General features: G+C 34.1%; 1 pseudogene; it reads right to left on the minus strand.

The window, feature by feature from the left end:
• Positions 1-20,000, minus strand: part of LOC137646564 (uncharacterized) — a 333,464-nt pseudogene that overhangs the window by 4,513 nt on the left and 308,951 nt on the right.

The following is a 20,000-nucleotide window of genomic DNA, read 5'->3' on the forward strand; positions in this document are numbered from 1 at the left end:
CTAAATAAGATTCCCTGTCCGGAAATGTTTCAAATAAGATTCCCTGTCCGAAAAAGTTTTAGGATCCATTGTGCGAAAACGTTTCTAGTAAGATCCACTGTCCAAAAGAGTTTCAAATCAGATCCACTGTGCAAAAACGTTTCAAATAAGATACACTTTCCAAAAACTTTTAAAATAAGATCCACTATCCGAAAATGTTTCGGAAAAAATTCGATGTCCGAAAAAGATTCAAATAAGATTTACTGTCCGAAAGAGGTTAAAAAAAGATCCATTGTTTGAAAACTTTCAAATAAAATTTAATGTCCAAAAACGTTTCGACTGAGATTCACTGTCCGGAAAAGTTTCAGATAAGATCTACTGTCCGAAAACATGTCAAATAAGATCCACTGTCTGAAAACACTTCAAATAAGATTGTCTCCGAAAACTTTTCAAATAAGACCCACTGACCAAAAACGTTTCAAATAAGATCCAATGTCCGAGAAAGTTTCAAATAATATCTACTCTCCGAAAAAAGTTTCAAATAAGATCCACTGTGTGAAAACGTTTCAGATAAGATACACTGTGCAAAAATCTTTCAAATAAGATCCACTGTCCGAATAAGTTTCATATAAGATTCTCTGACCGAAATCGTTTCAAATAAGATCTACTGTCTGAAAACATTTCAAGTAAAATCCCCTGTGTGAAACGTTTCAAGTAAGATCAACTATCCGAGAAAATTTTAAATCAGATCCACTGTCCGAAAAAGTTCCAAATAAGATTAAGTGTCCGAAAACATTTCAAATAAGCCCCACTGTCTAAAAAACTTTCAAATAAGATTCAATGTCCGAAAACGTTCAAAATAAGATTCACTGTCCAAAACCGTTTCAAATAAGATTCACTGTCCTAGTTTTGAATAAGATTCACAGTCCAAGAAAGTTTCAAATAAAATTTACAGTTCAAAAACGTTTTAAATAAGATTCACTCTTCAAAAACGTGTCAAATAAGATTCACTGTTCAAAAACGTTTCAAGATTCACTGTTCAAAAAAGTTTCAAATAAGCCCCGCTGTCTAACAAATTTTCAAATAAGATTCAATGTCCGAAAACGTTCAAAATAAGATTCAGTGTCCAAAACCGTTTCAAATAAGATTCACTGTCCTGGTTTAAAATAAGATTCACTGTCCAAAAAAGTTTCAAATAAGATTCACCGTTCAAAAACGTTTAAATAAGATTCACAGTCCAAAAACGTTTCTAATAAGATTCACTGTTAAAAAAAGTTTCAAATAAGATTCACAGTTCAAAAACGTTTCAAATAAGATTCACTGTTCAAAAAAGTTTCAAATAAGATACTGTCCAAAAATGTTTCAAATAAGATTCACTCTTCAAAAACGTTTCAAATAAGATTCACTGTTCAAAAACGTTTCAAATAAGCCCCGTTGTCTAAAAAGTTTTCTAATATTATTCAATGTCCGAAAACGTTCAAAATATGATTCAGTGTCCAAAACTGTTTCAAATAAAATTCACTGTCCTGGTTTCTAATAAGATTCACTGTCCAAAAAAAGTTTCAAATAAGATTCCCAGTTCAAAAACGTTTAAATAAGAGTCACTGTCCAAAAACGTTTCAAATAAGATTCACTGTTCAAAAACGTTTCAATTAAGATTCACTGTTCAAAAACGTTTCAAATAAGATTCCCAGTTCAAAAACGTTTCAAATAAGATTCAATGTTCAAAAACGTTTCAAATAAGATTCACTGTTCAAAAACGTTTCAAATAAGATTCAATGTTCAAAAACGTTTCAAATAAGATTCAATGTTCAAAAAAGTTTCAAATAAGATTCACTGTTCAAAAAAGTTTCAAATAAGATTCAATGTTCAAAAACGTTTCAAATAAGCCCCGTTGTCTAAAAAGTTTTCTAATATTATTCAATGTCCGAAAACGTTCAAAATATGATTCAGTATCCAAAACTGTTTCAAATAAAATTCACTGTCCTGGTTTCTAATAAGATTCACTGTCCAAAAAAAGTTTCAAATAAGATTCCCAGTTCAAAAACGTTTAAATAAGAGTCACTGTCCAAAAACGTTTCTAATAAGATTCACTGTTCAAAAACGTTTCAAATAAGATTCAATGTTCAAAAACGTTTCAAATAAGATTCCCAGTTCAAAAACGTTTAAAATAAGATTCAATGTTCAAAAACGTTTCAAATAAGATTCACTGTTCAAAAACGTTTCAAATAAGATTCAATGTTCAAAATCGTTTCAAATAAGATTCAATGTTCAAAAAAGTTTCAAATAAGATTCACTGTTCAAAAAAGTTTCAAATAAGATTCAATGTTCAAAAACGTTTCAAATAAGATTCAATGTTCAAAAACGTTTCAAATAAGATTCACTGTTCAAAAACGTTTCAAATAAGATTCAATGTTCAAAAACGTTTCAAACAAGCCCCGCTGTCTAAAAAACTTTCAAATAAGATTCTATGTCCGTAAACGTTCAAAATAGGATTCACTGTCCAAAACCGTTTCAAATAAGATTCATTTTCCAAGTTTCAAATAAGATTCAATGTCCAAAAACGTTTCAAATAAGATTCACTGTTCGAAAACGTTTAAATAAGATTCACTGTTCAAAAACGTTTCAAATAAGATTCACTGTCCAAAAACGTTTCGAATAACTGTTATATTAATCTTCTGGATCCCTTTCCCTCGCGTGAGGAAAGGCAACTAACTGTTCCTTTTCAAACACTAGAAATTGAATGACATCTTTTTAGTGTCAAAATCGAGCTGAAAAGAACTCCGTGAAATGTTTGTAATCCCTGAATCAGTTACAAAAACTAAAGACGAAGAATTTATTGCTTATATTAAAATAAATCCAATTATAGATCTATGGAAAACAAATAAAACTACAGACGAGATAACAAAGCAATTAAAACAGAAATAGAGTATGTGATACTTAAAAATATTGTAAAGAGCATCTAAAACTCTATGAGCAATGGGAAAAGTTTAGAATGGCAAGATAACGAGTCGTTTCGAGGTTTCTTTAAAAATTCCACCAACAATGCTCGTTAGTGAGAGATAATACAGGACATAACCATTCACTTTTACCGCTGATAATGAGCTGAAAGATGTAATGGGGTGACTTTAGCAAAAAAATAGCAAAGAAACTTCTATGAAGTCCAACTGAGAAAGACGCTGTTAATTGGATTCCCTTTGAGTGCCATTATTTTTTTCCATGATGACAACAATTAAGAATATTTTACATTTATTTGATTTTTCTTTTCCATATCTTCACCTAGAATAAGACTTTCCCAATTTGATATCATCATACGAATATATTAAATCTTGATAGTAATTCATTGTTCCTAGTATAAAAAGGGCCAATAATGATAAATTTAAGACAATATGTAGCTACACTTCTCAAGATGAGACTAATGAAGACGGAGATTATGAATGAAAAGATTTATAGAGCCATTTATGATCGTAAATTCTGGTGATGGTCTGCGGTTAGAGAGGAAAAGGAAGTAATGCTATCGTTTGTATCACTAACATGAAAATTATTCAAATGTGAGATCTAGTTAAGCAATAACTTTAGTTTTTTCCCCTGAACGAAGATAAGATATGTTCTGAAGTTTCAGTTCAAACAAACGGCAGCTGTGCTTTACAGTAAGGGATATATAGGTCATGCTGGATTATATTCTTGTTTATTGTAAAGTTTTAAAGGCTTCTGATAAATGGCTGAGGCAAGGGATAGTGACATTGCCCTATCAAGCAGGACAATGCCCTAGAGATTAACCATATATTGTATACATATGATCAGCACCAAATCCCCTCTGCAACCAAGGTAGAACTAAGGAGAGCCAGGCAATGGCTGCTGATGACTCTGTAGATATACCTAAAGGCTCCCCCCCCCCAAACATCCCACCCTTAGCTCATAAGAATGGTGAGGTTGCAGCAACCAAAGGAAACTAAGGAGTTTGAGTGGGACTCGAACACCAGTCTGGCGATCGCCAGTCAGAGACGTTACCATATAGAATACCACAACCCTATAATTAGAATCTTGCTGGTAGGCCTAACAGAACCAATCGATTCATAAGTATGGATATGATGTCTTTTAAGTGTTATGGGTGATGTTACATTATTATGCGACATCCCGAGTTAGCGGGTAGAACAAAAGTCTTAGACTGGCTAGATATACTAATCATCATTTTCTGATTGATAATTTTTTAAGCCATAGTGTTAGAAAAGGAGTGCCACGTTCTTTTATTTTTATAGAAAACAGACAATAACATGAACTCTGAATAGATCAGCAAGCAGTAAGCCAGGGGTATGCTTCTAATGATGGCTGTTTTGCACTAACTGAAGCTCTAATTGCATAAAATTTTACCACTTTCCATTTAGTGATCTTCCTGCTAATCGAAACTGAATAACTGGGTAAATATATGATACTTTAATTTCTAACCAAATACATGAACCATATATTTTTCCTACTCGCCATCTTGTATTTTATGCATTTCTCACCATGATTATTGGGGCAAACCAACCGTTCATGAATTTTTGGATCCCCTTATATAAACACAATTATGGGAGACCAGTGAGATACATTTTTTTTGGGGGGGGGGGTGGTCAGGGAAATGTCATAAACGAGTGATTTCCTGCAATAATAATGGTCAGAAATGCAAAATAAACATATGATAACAAGATGGAAAAATATATGGTTCATGTAAATGTCTGAAAACAGGCCAAAACGTGATTATTTAACACTTCTGAGATATGTAAAAGGGTAAAAAATCCCAACAAACCCACCTAACTTAACTTAGCAGTTGCCAGGTCAAAACCTGTAGCCAGGGGGCTTGCCCCCCGGATCCCCCTTCCCAGGTCACAACCGCTAGTCAGGTCACAAACTAAAAGTAAATCACAAATAAATCCCTACATTATGATAAAGTAAATCATAAATAAATCCTTACCTTATGATTGACACCTACGTTTTTTTTTGTTTTTTTTTTCTTATCTTGGCAATCTTTACAATAGCTTTGCAGTATAAATGTGCTGGTCTTCCCTAAGAATTAAGTCAGAATCGGACCTTTGAGGGATAACACAATGAGCTGTTGGAAAATGTGCATCATTATTTCGCGATTAGTTTTTAATTTCATATGAGTAACAATAGCTATACACTGAATAGAGAGCATTTCCATCATAATCAATTGCCGACATAAATTAAATTACACTAAATTTTGAAATAGATTGATGCACTTCCCTTAAGTTCCCTCTTGGAGACGTCTTTAGCTGATGGTGGTGAAGCTGAAACTGAAGGGTAAGGTGGAAAAAAATGGCTGTTGTAGAACAACATCCGGGAACTTATGAAGAACTACTTGTAAGCTGTCAATTGGTTTAAAAAAACCACCTGAGAGATACGTTATTGTAAATGCACAGAAAGCTCCCAAAACTGATCGGAACCAAGCATGCGCAATAAGGTCCCTTCAGTCTCTCAGATGTAAATAATAGACAGAGTGAAAAAACATACTTCACATTTTAATCGACCGATACGTAAGTCATTATGTTCCAGCCCCTATAAAACATATAGAGAAAAATACTAAACTAGCCAGCACTCGTCCATTTCTTATAGTGAATCCCAGTTTCGCTAGTAATTAAAGTATCATATATTTACCAATACATGTAATAAGAAAAGAAATACCTGGCCAAATTTATGATTGCGTATCATTCTTGAAATACTACTACTACTACCACCACCGCACATACTTTTACTCCTTTACAACTACACCTACTCATATCACCATTACTCCTCTCAGTCATACTCCTAATCATATTTTCATTGCTACTCCCGCTACTACTACTACTACTACTACTACTACTACTACTACTACTACTACTACTATAGTTTAAAATAATAAAAGCATAATCACAACAAAACTACAACTCTGAAGGAATCAAGAACGTCGAAGTAACCAGTCGGCTACCAAAAGTTTTTCCCACAAAAAACATCACAACAACTTACCGGAATATCTCACAGCACAAAATGATGACCTTTAGGTTAGGTTAGGTTCTACTTACTCTAAGTTGCACTAGTCTCATTTACTACCTTTAAATTAGAATAGGCTATATTAGGGGAGGCTAGGTTTTACCTGTCAGTGCCCAGAGTCTCGAGTTCCAAATATTGCTCAACTAAGTCGCACTGGAGACCCTTATAGGATCATTGAATTAAATTAGGTTATATTAAGTGAGACTAGGCTTTACCTGTCAGTGCCCAGGGTCTCAAGTTCCAAATCTTGCTTCACTAAGTCGCACTTGAGTCTCATATATAACCTTCAAATGTTAGGTTAGATTAGATGAGGCTAGGTTTTATCTGTCAGTGCCCAGAGTCTCAAGTTCCAAATCTTGCTACACTAAGTCACACTTGAGTCTCATATATAACCTTTAAATTAGGAAAGGTTAGATTAGGTGAGGCTCTGTTTTATCTCTCAGTGCCCAGAGTCTCAAGTTCCAAATCTAGCTCCACTAAATCGCACTGGAGTCTCACATATGACCTTTGAATTAGGTTAGGTTTGATTAGGTGAAGCTATGTTTTATCTGTCTGTGCCCAGTCTCCAGTTACAAATCCTGCTCCAAAAAGTTGCACTGGATTCTCATATAATACCTTTAAGTTAGGTTAGGTTAGATTATGTGATGCTATGTTTTACCTGCCAGTGCCCAGAGTCTCGAGTTCCAGATCCCGTTGAACTAAGTCGCATTGGAGGTTGGTTATTATCACTCTATCATCGTCCTCCTCTTTGGACCGAGTTGAGGATTCCTCTGGGGTTACGGACTAAGTGAACTATCTGTAAGGATTAAAGATGAGTTTTATCTTCGTTTTTCTCTATTTCCAAGGGAAATGGAAGCGATAAATAAGAAGGGGGAGGTGGGTGAAGTTAGTACGAGTTACTCTTTTAGTAATCTAATACGAGTGAAATCTATCTATTTTAGCACATAAAAAGTTTGACATAACATCGGAATTATCTCGAGTGGTTTGGAAAACTGCACTCGATAAAAGGGATATACTTTTTGCATTTTTTTTTTCTCAGGCAAAGAAAACTTACTTGACGTGGAAATATTATAATGTATCACGATTGTTCACGTGAATGATTATATGTACAGCAAATATGAAAATACAATGAAAATTTATGAATGGTTTTACTATAAACCGAAAATAATACAACGAAACTCGATGAGCCATGTGTACAATAAAGTAAAAATTAAACTAAAATTTATGAACGATGTCTATCGCAAATCAGAAAATTGAAAATAGTAAAAATGAATCTAAAAAAAAGCACTAGCCTTTTTAAGTAAGAGAGAGAAAGATTAGTACAACCTAAATAAACTGAAAATAATAAAATTGAACAGCTTTACCTTGATATCTGGTCTCTCCTTTATCAATGGTAAAATGAAGTGAGCTTTGGCTCTGATGGTCTTCAGAAGTCGAAGTTTTGCCGCTTCGCAAAAGTTGTTGACCTCAAATTTTTGGCGAAAATATGTAAAGCCTTTGCTCCTCCAAGCTCAGTCAACCTAGAGAGAGAGAGAGAGAGAGAGAGAGAGAGAGAGAGAGAGAGAGAGAGAGAGAGAGAGAGAGAGAGAGAGAGAGATTGATAATGTGAGTGAATGATTAACAACCTTGTTGGAAACTTAAAAGTAAATAATTCTCTTGATTTGTTTGACAAAAAGCATTATCTTGCAGTGAGAGAGAGAGAGAGAGAGAGAGAGAGAGAGAGAGAGAGAGAGAGAGAGAGAGAGAGAGAGAGAGAGAGAGAGAGAGTTTATAACGGCAACAAAAACAACTACATATACACAATATCTATATATATATATATATATATATATATATATATATATATATATATATATATATATACATATATATACATATATATATATATATATATATATATATATATATATATATTTTTATATATATATACATATATATATATATATATATATATATATATATATATATATATATATAAACACCCATACATACATACATACATACATACCTATACACATACACACACACACACACACATATATATATATATATATATATATATATATATATGTATATATATATATATATATATATATATATATATATATATATATATATATATATATATATATATATATATATATATATATATATATATATATATATACATATATATATATATATATATATATATATATATATATATATATATATATATATATATATATATATATATATATATATATATATATATATATATATATATATATATATATATATATATATATATATATATATATATATATATATATATATATATATATATATATGTGTGTGTGTGTGTGTGTGTGTGTGTGTGTGCGTGTATGAAATATGTAAATATGTAAATTTGACGAATGCCTTATTGGCGTCAATATGTTTCCTACATATTTTCTCAGCTCCTTTAGATTCTCATGTTTAAAACTTGGTTGAAGAAACTATGACTGTCCTTTCGCTTCATTTATTTTATCAATGTAGTACTGTTTTGACAAAACGATGTCTTTATCAAATGATTACTGGTTAACTTAAGTTTGTGATCCTCTTAGACCCTTCATACCTGAGTATCTAAAGAAGTTGAGAAAATACGAGGATTCCTGTAAGAAACTCACTTATGCTACCAAGGGAATCGCCCTGAATGAAAATTTGTGTATACATATATATATTATTCATTCATGTATACACACACACACACACACACACACACACACACATATATATATATATATATATATATATATATATATATATATATATATATATATATATATATATATATATATATATATATATATATATATATATATAATATGCATTATATAAACATACAGACGGAACACTAATTTCTGTAGACGTAAGTAATTAAACTTAATTCAAAGTTTCAAATAAATCCCATTATTACGATAACGTTTGAATACGTGAGAGAATTTCATTTCTCATTTCTTATACACTGATAGATGATTTACCAGTCTAGATATTGAAAAGTTTTTATGAGACTTGGATAAATATTTTTGTATTGTTTTTGCAAATTGATAAAAGAATCATTGTTTTCATATGTTGTAATACTTCGAGTTTCCGGGTTCTTTCAACTTTTTTCTAAGTGCTCTTGTATCTTCAAACACTCCCTTGAGAGAGAGAGAGAGAGAGAGAGAGAGAGAGAGAGAGAGAGAGGAATATAAGACAACAGTTATTGCCACTGATGAGCTTAAGATCTAGAAAAGGCGTGCGCACGAGTATATACGAGTGAGGCACGGACCCCTAATATGACTTTAGAACCCGGGGAACATCATGTGTTGGTCGCAATAAGCGGGGCAAATTTCGCCGAAGACATCTCTCGCGGCCAACTTTCTCGTATTCCTAATGGCAACCCATAAACTTGGATGGCAACAATAACACTAAGCCTTCCCAAAACCTATTTTCTTTTTAGCCCAGCGGACAAAAGAGGCATTTACTTTTACATATGGTCGTAATGAATTGCATGGAATTATGATGTCAAGTATTAGTCCATTGAGTTTGATACTGGTATGATTTGCCATTCCTATAGTCAAGTGATGGCTTGTTGCATACTGCTATTGAAGAAGGATAAAACCCAAATTTGGTAAATAAATGAATAAAATTTCTAAAATAATCGTAGGCCATATGACGCACTTACAAATCCTAATGATTTGGTTATATCAAACCCTTTTTACGTTAGGTCTTTGATTTGAAAATACTATGTCTGTACTCATTCATATTTTTTCAATAACAAAATAAATTCTTCGTTATGCAAGCACAGCTTAGTTTACCTTTATCAAACGAAGCTTGTAAATCTTATGTTTTCATTTTAATTATTTTGCCAATTTTTATTTCTCCCCTGGAAAAGTTTATAAGATAACTTTTATATTTGACAGAGACACGAGGGTAAATGGACATTGTTGAAAGAGCCATGTCGAAACGTACCCTTTGAACCTGAGGAAGCTTTTGATATCGAACCACTGAATCCCGAAGCATTGCACAATGTCTGCTAAATAATGACTAAGGATTCGTGTATCATTAATTATATAGTTTTGTATGCAATTGAAATGTTTCTGCTACCAAATGTCAGGGAATGTTTTAAGCTGAAACCAATGTGCAGAAGAACATTTTCTCTCTCGTATGTTAAAAATCTTTTGCAAATTTTGCCTTTAATCCATTTAGTATTTTTTTACTCTGTGTTGTTTGTAGATTAAGTTAACTATATGCAAGAACAGGCTCTTAATCTACAGTATTTACCCTATATTTTCTACACTGTTGAATATTTACTTAAAAAAAAAGGTAATACATCCTGGAATAGATGTTGCCAGGCATCTATCGTTTTAAAATCGTATATATTGACGTCAAGGAATGAAATTACGGTCACCAACCCGTAAAAGGTAATAGCGAAGTAGGGTGAAAATTAGTGTTGCCCATATTTCTGAAAATATGGTTGAGAACTGTATATTTTTTACTGAGAATTTCCGATTAAAATAACCGTTTTTTAAACAGTGGATATAGTATTAGTCATTTTATCAGCTAATATCCGTTTTTTATCGATAAATAATATGTAAAAGAAGATAGTTAAATAAATGCAAATTAAATGTAATTAAAAAAATTTAACAGAATGCGCGCTTTACAAGAGAAATTGAAATGCAAGACTTAAGCAAGTAGACGTACTATGTAACGGAAGAAAAAACTGATAGATTGCAAATCTGTCCCATCTGTCTCATCTCACGCTCTGACCCAATTAAAATAAGGAAGAGGGGGTTGGAGATGGGGAGGGGGGTTGGGACAGGCCTTCCACACACACAGAGCCTTTCATGAAAGAGATTTCACCTCTCTCCAACGTGCACCCGCTCCCTGGAATTGGTTGTAGGCCCACTCCATGGAATTTGGCGTCAGAAAAACAATCAAAACGGCCCGAGTTCGTTTTACGGACACATTGCCCTCGGATATTGCATAATTTAGGGCTGGAGACAAAGGGGAATTTTTACAGATATCAAACATGACGGAAGGCTTCATCTATGACGGATGAGGTTGAATAGGGTTATGTAACGTTTTCGCTGAGGTTGAAAAAAGTTATGCAACGTTTTTGCTGAGGTTGAATAGGATTATGCTACATTTTCGCTGAGGTTGAATGGGGTTATGCAACATTTTCTCTGAGGTTGAATAAGATTATGGAATATTTTTACTGAGGTTGAATAGGGTTAGGCAGCATTTTCGTTGAGGTTGAAAAGGGTTATGCAACGGCTTTGCTGATGTTGAATAGGGTTATGCAACATTTTCTCTGAGGTTGAATAGGATTATGGAAGATTTTTACTGAGGTTGGATAGGGTTAGGCAGCATTTTCGTTGAGGTTGAAAAGGGTTATGCAACGGCTTTGCTGAAGTTCAATAGGGTTATGCAACATTTTCTCTGAGGTTGAATAGGATTATGAAACATTTCCACTGAGGTTGAATAGGGTTATGCAACGTTTTCGCTGAGGTTGAATAGGGTTATGCAACGTTTTCGCTGAGTTTGAATAGGGTTATGCAATGTTTATGCTGAGGTTGAAAAGGGTTATGCAACGTTTTCACTGGGGTTGAATAGGGTTATGCAATGTTTATACTGAAGTTTAAAAGGGTTATGCAACGTTTTCACTGAGGTTGAATAGGGTTATGCAATGTTTATGCTGAGGTTGAAAAGGGTTATGCAACTTTTTCGGTGAGGTTGAATAGGGTTATGCAACGTTTTTACTGAGGTTGAATAGGGTTATGCAATGTTTTTGCTGAGGTTGAATAGGGTTATGCAACGTTTTTACTGAGGTTCTATACGGTTATGCAACATTTTCGTTGAGGTTGAAAAGGGTTACGCAACGTTTTCACTGACGTTGAATATGGCTATGCAACGTTTTCGCTGATGTTGAATAGGATTATGCAACGTTTTCGCCGAGACTGAAAAAGGGAATAGCAACGTTTTCTCTGTGGTTGAAATGGATTATGCAACGTTTTTGCTGAGGTTGAAAAGGGTTATGCAACATTTTTGCTGAGGTTGAAAAGGGTTATGCAACATTTTTACTGAGGTTGTAAAGGGTTATGCAACGTTTTCTCTGAGGTTGAAAAGGGTTATGCAACATTTTTGCTGAGGTTGAAAAAAGTTATGCAACGTTTTTGCTGAGGTTGAATAGGGTTATGTAACGTTTTCGCTGATGTTGAATAGGGTTATGCAACATTTTCTCTGAGGTTGAATAGGATTATGGAAGATTTTTACTGAGGTTGAATAGGGTTAGGCAGCATTTTCGTTGAGGTTGAAAAGGGTTATGCAACGGCTTTGCTGAAGTTGAATAGGGTTATGTAACGTTTTCGCTGATGTTGAATAGGGTTATACAACATTTTCGCTGAAATTGAATAGTGTTATGCAACATTTCCACTGAGGTTGAAAAGGGTTATGCAACGTTTTCTCTGAGGTTGAATAGGGCTATGCAACATTTCCACTGAGGTTTAAAAAGGTTATGCAACATTTCCACTGAGGTTTAAAAGGGTTATGCAATATTTCCACTGAGGTTGAAAAGGGTTATGCAACGTTTTCTCTGAGGGTGAATAGGGTTATACAACATTTTTGCTGAGATTGAATAGTATTATCCAAAATTTCCACTGAGGTTGAAAAGGGTTATGCAACGTTTTCACTGAGGTTAGACAGGGTTATGCAACATTTCCACTGAGGTTTAAAAGGGTTATGCAACCTTTTTACTGAGGTTATATTGGGTTATGCAACATTTTCGTTGAGGCTGAAAAGGGTTATGCAACATTTTCGCTGAGGTTGAATAGGGTTAAACAACATTTTCGCTGATATTGAATAGGGTTATACAACATTTTTGCTGATGTTGAATAGGGTTAAGCAACATTTCCACTGAGGTTGAAAAGGGTTATGCAACATTTTCGGTGAGGTTGAATAGGGTTAAACAACATTTTCGCTGATATCGAATAGGGTCATACAACATTTCTGCTGAGATTGAAAAGTGTTATGCAACATTTCCATTGAGGTTGAAAAGGGTTATGCAACGTTTTCACTGAGGTTAAACAGGGTTTTGCAACATTTTTGCTTAGGTTGAATAGAGTTATGCAACATTTCCACTGAGGTTTAAAAGGGTTATGCAACGTTTACACTGAGGTTAAACAGGGTTATGAAAATTTTTTGCTCCAGTTGAATAGGGTTATGCAACCTTTTCTCTGAGGTTGAATGGGGTTATGCAACTATTTCCCTGAGGCTGAAAAGGGTTATGCAACGTTTTCAGTGAGGTTATATAGGGTTATGCAACATTTTTGTTGAGGTTGAAAAGGGTTATGCAACGTTTTCTCTGAGGTTGAGTCGGGTTATGCAATGTTTCGCTGAGGTTGAAAAGGGTTATGTAACGTTTTTGCTGCGGTTGAATAGGGTTATGCAACGTTTTTGGTGAGGTTGAAATGGGTTATGCAGCATTTTTGTAGAGGTTGAATAGTGTTATGCAACATTTTCCTTAAGGCTGAAAATGGTTGTGCAACGTTTTCGCTGAGGTTGAATAGGGTTATGCAAATTTTTCGCTAGGGTTGAATAGGGTTATGCAACATTTTTGCTAAAGTTGAAAAGGGGTTTGCAACGTTTTCTCTGAGGTTAAATAGTGTTATGCAACATTCTTGCTGAAGGTGAATAGGGTCATGCAATGTTTTCGCTGAGGTTGAATAGTGTTATGCAACATTCTTGCTGAGGCTGAATAGTGTCATGTAACATTTTCGCTTAGATTGAATAGGGTTATGCAATATTTTCATTTACTTAAATAGGGATATGCAACGTTTTCGCTGAGGTTAAATAGGGTTATGTAACGTTTTTGCTGGGGTCGAATAGGGTTATGTAAGGTTTTCGCTGAGGGTGAATAAGATTATGCAATATTTTCACTAAGGTTGAATAGGGTTATGTAATGTTTTTTCTGAAGGTGAATAAGCTTATGCATTTTTTTCACTGAGGTCGAATAACTTTATGTAATGTTTTTGTGAAGTTGAATAATGTTATGTAATGTTTTCACTGAGGTTGAATAAGGTTATGCAACGTTTTTGCTGAGGTTGATTATGGTTATGTACCATTTTCGCTGAGGTTGAATAAGGTTATGCAATATTTACACAGACGTTGGAAAGGATTATGAAACAGTTTCGCTGAGATAAAATAGGATTATGCAACGTTTTCACAGAGGTTTAGAGGGTTATGCAACGTTTCTCTGAGGTTGAATAGGGTTATGCAACGTATTCGCTGAGGTTGAATAGGGTTATGTAACATTTTTGCTGAGGTCGAATAATGTTATGTAATTTTTTCGCTGAGGTTGAATAAGGTTATGCAACGTTTTCTCTGAGGTTGATCAGGGTTATTTACCATTTTCGCTGAGGTTGAATAGGGTTATGCAAATTTTTCGCTGGGGTTGAATAGGGTTATGCAACATTTTTGCTAAAGTTGAAAAGGGGTTTGCAATGTTTTCTCTGAGGTTAAATAGTGTTATGCAACATTCTTGCTGAAGGTGAATAGGGTCATGCAACGTTTTCGCTGAGGTTGAATAGGGTTATGCAACATTTTCATTTCTTTTAGTAGGGATATGTAACATTTTCGCTGATGTTGAATAGTGTTATGCAACATTCTTGCTGAGGCTGAATAGTGTCATGCAACATTTTCGCTTAGATTGAATAGGGTTATGCAATATTTTCATTTACTTAAATAGGGATATGCAACGTTTTTGCTGAAGTTGAATAGGGTTATGTAACGTTTTTGCTGGGGTTGAATAGGGTTATGTAAGGTTTTCACTGAGGGTGAATAAGATTATGCAACGTTTTCACTAAGGTTGAATAGGGTTATGTAATGTTTTTGCTGAGGGTGAATAAGATTATGCATTTTTTTTCACTGAGGTCGAATAGGTTTATGTACCATTTTCGCTGAGGTTGAATAAGGTTATGCAATGTTTACACTGACGTTGGAAAGGATTATGAAACAGTTTCGCTGAGGTAAAATATGATTATGCAACGTTTTCACAGAGGTAGAAAGGGCTATGCAACATTTCTCTGAGGTTGAATAGGGTTATGCAACGTATTCGCTGAGGTTGAATAGGGTTATGTAAAGTTTTTGCTGAGGTCGAATAATGTTATGTAATGTTTTCGCTGAGGTTGAATAAGGTTATGCAACGTTTTTGCTGAGGTTGAATAGGGTTATGTAACGTTATTGCTGAGGTCGAATAATGTTATGTAATGTTTTTGCTGAGGTTGAATAGGGTTATGCAAAGTTTTTGCTGAGGTTGATTATGGTTATGTACCATTTTCGCTGAGGTTGAATAAGGTTATGCAATGTTTACACAGACGTTGGAAAGGATTATGAAACAGTTTCGCTGAGGTAAAATAGGATTATGCAACGTTTTCACAGAGGTTGAAAAGGGTTATGCAACGTTTCTCTGAGGTTGAATAGGGTTATGCAACGTATTCGCTGAGGTTGAATAGTGTTATGTAACGTTTCGGATGAGGCTGAATATGGATGAATTGGGTTATGTAATCAATTTGCTGAGGTTGAATAGGGATGAATTGGGTTATGTATCGTTTTTGCTGAGGTAGGAAAGGGTTATGCAAAGTTTTTGCTGAAGTTGAATAGGGTTATACATCGTTTTCGCTGAGGCTGAATAGGGATGAATTGGGTTATGTAACCATTTTGCTGAGGTTGAATAGGGATGAATTGGGTTATGTAACGTTTTTGCTGAGGTAGGAAAGGGTTATGGAAAGTTTTTGCTGAGGTTGAATAGGGTTATACATCGTTTTCGCTGAGGCTGAATAGGGATGAACTGGGTTATGTAACGTTTTTGCTGAGGCTGACTACGGATGAACTGGGTTATGTAACGATTATGCTGAGGTTGGATAGGGTTATACATTGTTTCCCTGAGGTTGAAAAGGGTTATGCTACCTTTTTGACGAGGTTGAAAAGAATTCTTCACCGTTTATGCTGAGGTTAAATAAGGTTTATACAACGTTTTTGCCTAGGTTGAATAGGGTTATGTAACGTTTTCGCTGAGGTAAAATAGGGTTATGTAATGTTTTCACTGAGGGTGAGTAAGATTATGCAACGTTTTCACTGAGGTCGAATAGGGTTATGTAATGTTTTTGCTGTTGGTTGAATAAGGTTATGCAACTTATTTGGTGAGGTCAATTAGGGTTATTTAACGTTTTTGCTGAGGTTGAATAAGGTTTATGCCACGTTTTTGCTGAGGTTGAATAGGGTTATGTAACGTTTTTACTGAAGCAGAATAGGGTTATGTAATGTTTTAGTTGAGATTGAATAATGTTATGTAACGTTTTTGCTGAGGTTGAAAAGGGTTATGCAACATTTTAGTTGAGGTTGAATAAGGTTATGCATCGTTTTTGCTTAGGTTGAATAGGGTTATGGAATGTTTTCGCCGAGGTTGAAAGGGTTATGCAACGTTTTAGCTGAGGTTGAATAGGGTTATGTAACGTTTTTGCTGAAGCAGAATAGGGTTATGTAATGTTTTTGTTGAGATTGAATAATGTTATGTAACGTTTTTGCTGAGGTTGAAAAGGGTTATGCAACATTTTAGTTAAGGTTGAAAAAGGTTATGCATCGTTTTTGCTTAGGTTGAATAGGGTTATGGAATGTTTTCGTCGAGGTTGAAAGGGTTATGCAACGTTTAAGCTGAGGTTGAATAGGGTTATGCAACGTTTTCACTTAAGTTGAATAAGGTTATCAAACGTTTTCGCCGAGGTTGAATAGGGTTATGCAACGTCTTCGCTGAGAATGAATAGGGTTATGCAATGTTTTAGCTGAGGTTGAAATGGGTTATGCAACATTTTGCTGAGGTTCAAAAGGGTTCTGCAACTTTTTTGCTGAGGTTGAAAAGGGTTATGCAACGTTTTCACTGAGGCTGAACAGGGTTATGCAACGATTTTGCTGAGGTTGAAAAAGGGTTCTGCAACGTTTTTCCTGAGGTTGAAAAAAGATTATGCAACGTTATTGCTGAGGTTGAAAAAGATTATGCAACGTTTTCGCTGAGGTTAAAGGGGGTTCTGCAACGTTTTCGCTGTGGTTGAAAATGGATATGTAACTTTTTCGCTGATGTTGGAAAAGGGTTATCCAACGTTTTCGCTGAGCTTCAAAAGGGTTATGCAGCGTTTTCGTCGAGGCTGAACAGGGTTAAGCAACGTTTTTGCTGACGTTGAAAAAAGGTTATGCAACGTTTTTGCTGAGGTTGAAAAAAGGATTACGCAACGTTTTTGCACAGGTTGAACAAGGTTTTGCAAAGTTTTCGATGTGTATCGGGAGCAGAAAATCATTTTAGATTTCGAAATTCAATTTGATGCGTATTGCTTTCATGATCATTTGTAAAAAGGGTAATGAGGTTCTGTTTAATAGTTATTTAACTTATCACCACCGAGACCAGAAATTCTCTTATGTATTATGCATTTTCAGGTGGTATATGCATGAAAGCACATTTCCTCGCGCTTTCATGAAGCCTAAAAATAAAATAACTTTTTATTAAAACTATGAGGCAGTTTTAGGACCACCTGACTTCCTCTTATAGCGGGGGAACCAGATGGTTCTGGAACTATTGATTTTTTTCCTTTTCCATAACCATTGAAGAAATCAAATTTTGCGGTTATATTTTGTAACTACAAATAAGCCATGCTTATTCTGTCCTAGTTATTATTTGCTTGCTAGAAATCCCATTTAAGACTGACCTAAATACTTGTTAGCTAGCAGAAGAAAAAATATTACTCGTTGTAGATATCTCGAAAATAACTTGAAATTGAGAAAATTTAGTCATATAAGCCCGCACTAGAAACTGGGAGGCCATTCGGGATTGAGCAATTTGAAGAAATTTTTTTTTATTTTTTTATTTCACAGCATTTCTGAAACTTGGTTCTTTGAATAAAGAAATATTGGAAACCAGTTGCCTTTAACAGGTCGAATTTTATCATTAATTTCTTCAGAATATATGCTGGATAGGTAAATTTCTGCATGATATCCCCTATATATAATGTAAACACATGCATATATATATATATATATATATATATATATATATATATATATATATATATATATATATATATATATATATATATATATATATATATATATATATATATATATATATACACAAATACACACACACACACACACACATATATATATATATATATATATATATATATATATATATATATATATATATATATATATATATATATATATATATATATATCATCATCATTAGCATCATCATCATCATCATCATCATCTCCTCCTACTCCTATTGATGCAGAGGACCGTGGGTAGATTTCGCCAGTCGTCTTTATCCTGAAAATTTAATTCAATACTTCTCCATTCATCATCTCCTACTTCGCGCTTCAAAGTCCGGTGCCATGTAGGCCTGGGTCTTCCAACACTTCTAGTGCCTTGTGGAGCCCAGCTGAACGTTTGGTCAACTAATCTCTTCTTGGGAGCACGAAGAGCATGCCCAAATCATCTCTCTCTCTCTCTCTCTCTCTCTCTCTCTCTCTCTCTCTCTCTCTCTCTCTCTCTCTCTCTCTATATCTTATATATATATATATATATATATATATATATATATATATATATATATATATATATATATATATATATATATATATATATATATATATATATATATATATATATATATATATATATATATATATATATATATATATATATATATATATATATATATATATATATATATATATATATATATATATATATATATATATATATATATATATATATATATATATATATATATATATATATATATATATATATATATCCGCTCACGTCAGCTCTCCCTGTCTTTTAGGTAGGGGAGGAGAGAAGTAGTCATATCCTGGTAAGAAGGTACTGCGTGAGCGCGTGTGTGCATGCCTATTTGAATATTTTGACGGGTTGCATACACTAGTTTCAAGAATAACTGCTCATGTTAGCTGTAGCAAGACACCTAAACCATAACCCAAAATCATGAGAAAATCAACCCTATTAAGCGTACAAACTTGTTATCTCTGGGTCAAGATAGTTTGCGTAGTTTGAACATTTTTTTTTTTTTGCATTTTTCATCATCTTCCAAGCTTGTTAAGTTAACGGAATGGTGATAGAGTTCAAGGGAAATGCATTCAGTAGGAGGTGTGCTATATCCCTAGTTGGTAAAGCAGTATGCTAAAAACTCAATGGTACTAACAAGGAAAATAGACCAGTGAGGAAAGGAACACAGGAAATAAGTGAAATCGTGCCTGAGTGAACCCTCAAACAAGAGAATTCTAACCCAAGACAGTGGAAAACCATGGTACAGAGGCTATGGCACTTCCCTAGACTAGAGACAATGGTTTGATTTTGGAGTGTCCTTCTCCTAGAAGAGCTGGTTACCATAGCTGAAGAATCTTTTCTACTCTTACCAAGTGGATAATAGCCACTGGACAATTATAGTATAGTAGTTACCCCTCAAGTGTTGAAGAATTTTTTGGTTATCCAAGTGTTATCAGGTGTATGAGGACAGGGGAAAATGCGTAGAGAATAGGCCAGACTATTCGATGTATGTATAGGCAAAGGGAAATTGTAACCAGAGAGTCATCAAATGTAGTACTATCTGGCTAGTCAAAGCGGTAGTATTTCAACGGGTAGAGATAAGGTACATAAATTTTAGACAGTTATATGCAACTCACATTATGGAAAGAGCCCATAATCTGCAACACGAAAGCACATCTAAATATCTGGCTTTGATCTCTGCATAGATTCAAAACTGGTGAGTTGTTTAGGTAGAACTAATTCAGAGACGTAAGAAGCCTCACATTATCCTTTTATTAAATCTTGAGAGAACACTTTAAAACCAATTGAATAGAAAGTTTTAAAGTGCCTCACTCTGAATGGTGATTTTTCTTTCATTCGAAGCTGTCCCGAGTAATTAC

This window comes from Palaemon carinicauda, chromosome 9, assembly GCF_036898095.1.
Source record: "Palaemon carinicauda isolate YSFRI2023 chromosome 9, ASM3689809v2, whole genome shotgun sequence".
In the NCBI taxonomy this organism is placed as follows: Eukaryota; Metazoa; Arthropoda; class Malacostraca; order Decapoda; family Palaemonidae; genus Palaemon; species Palaemon carinicauda.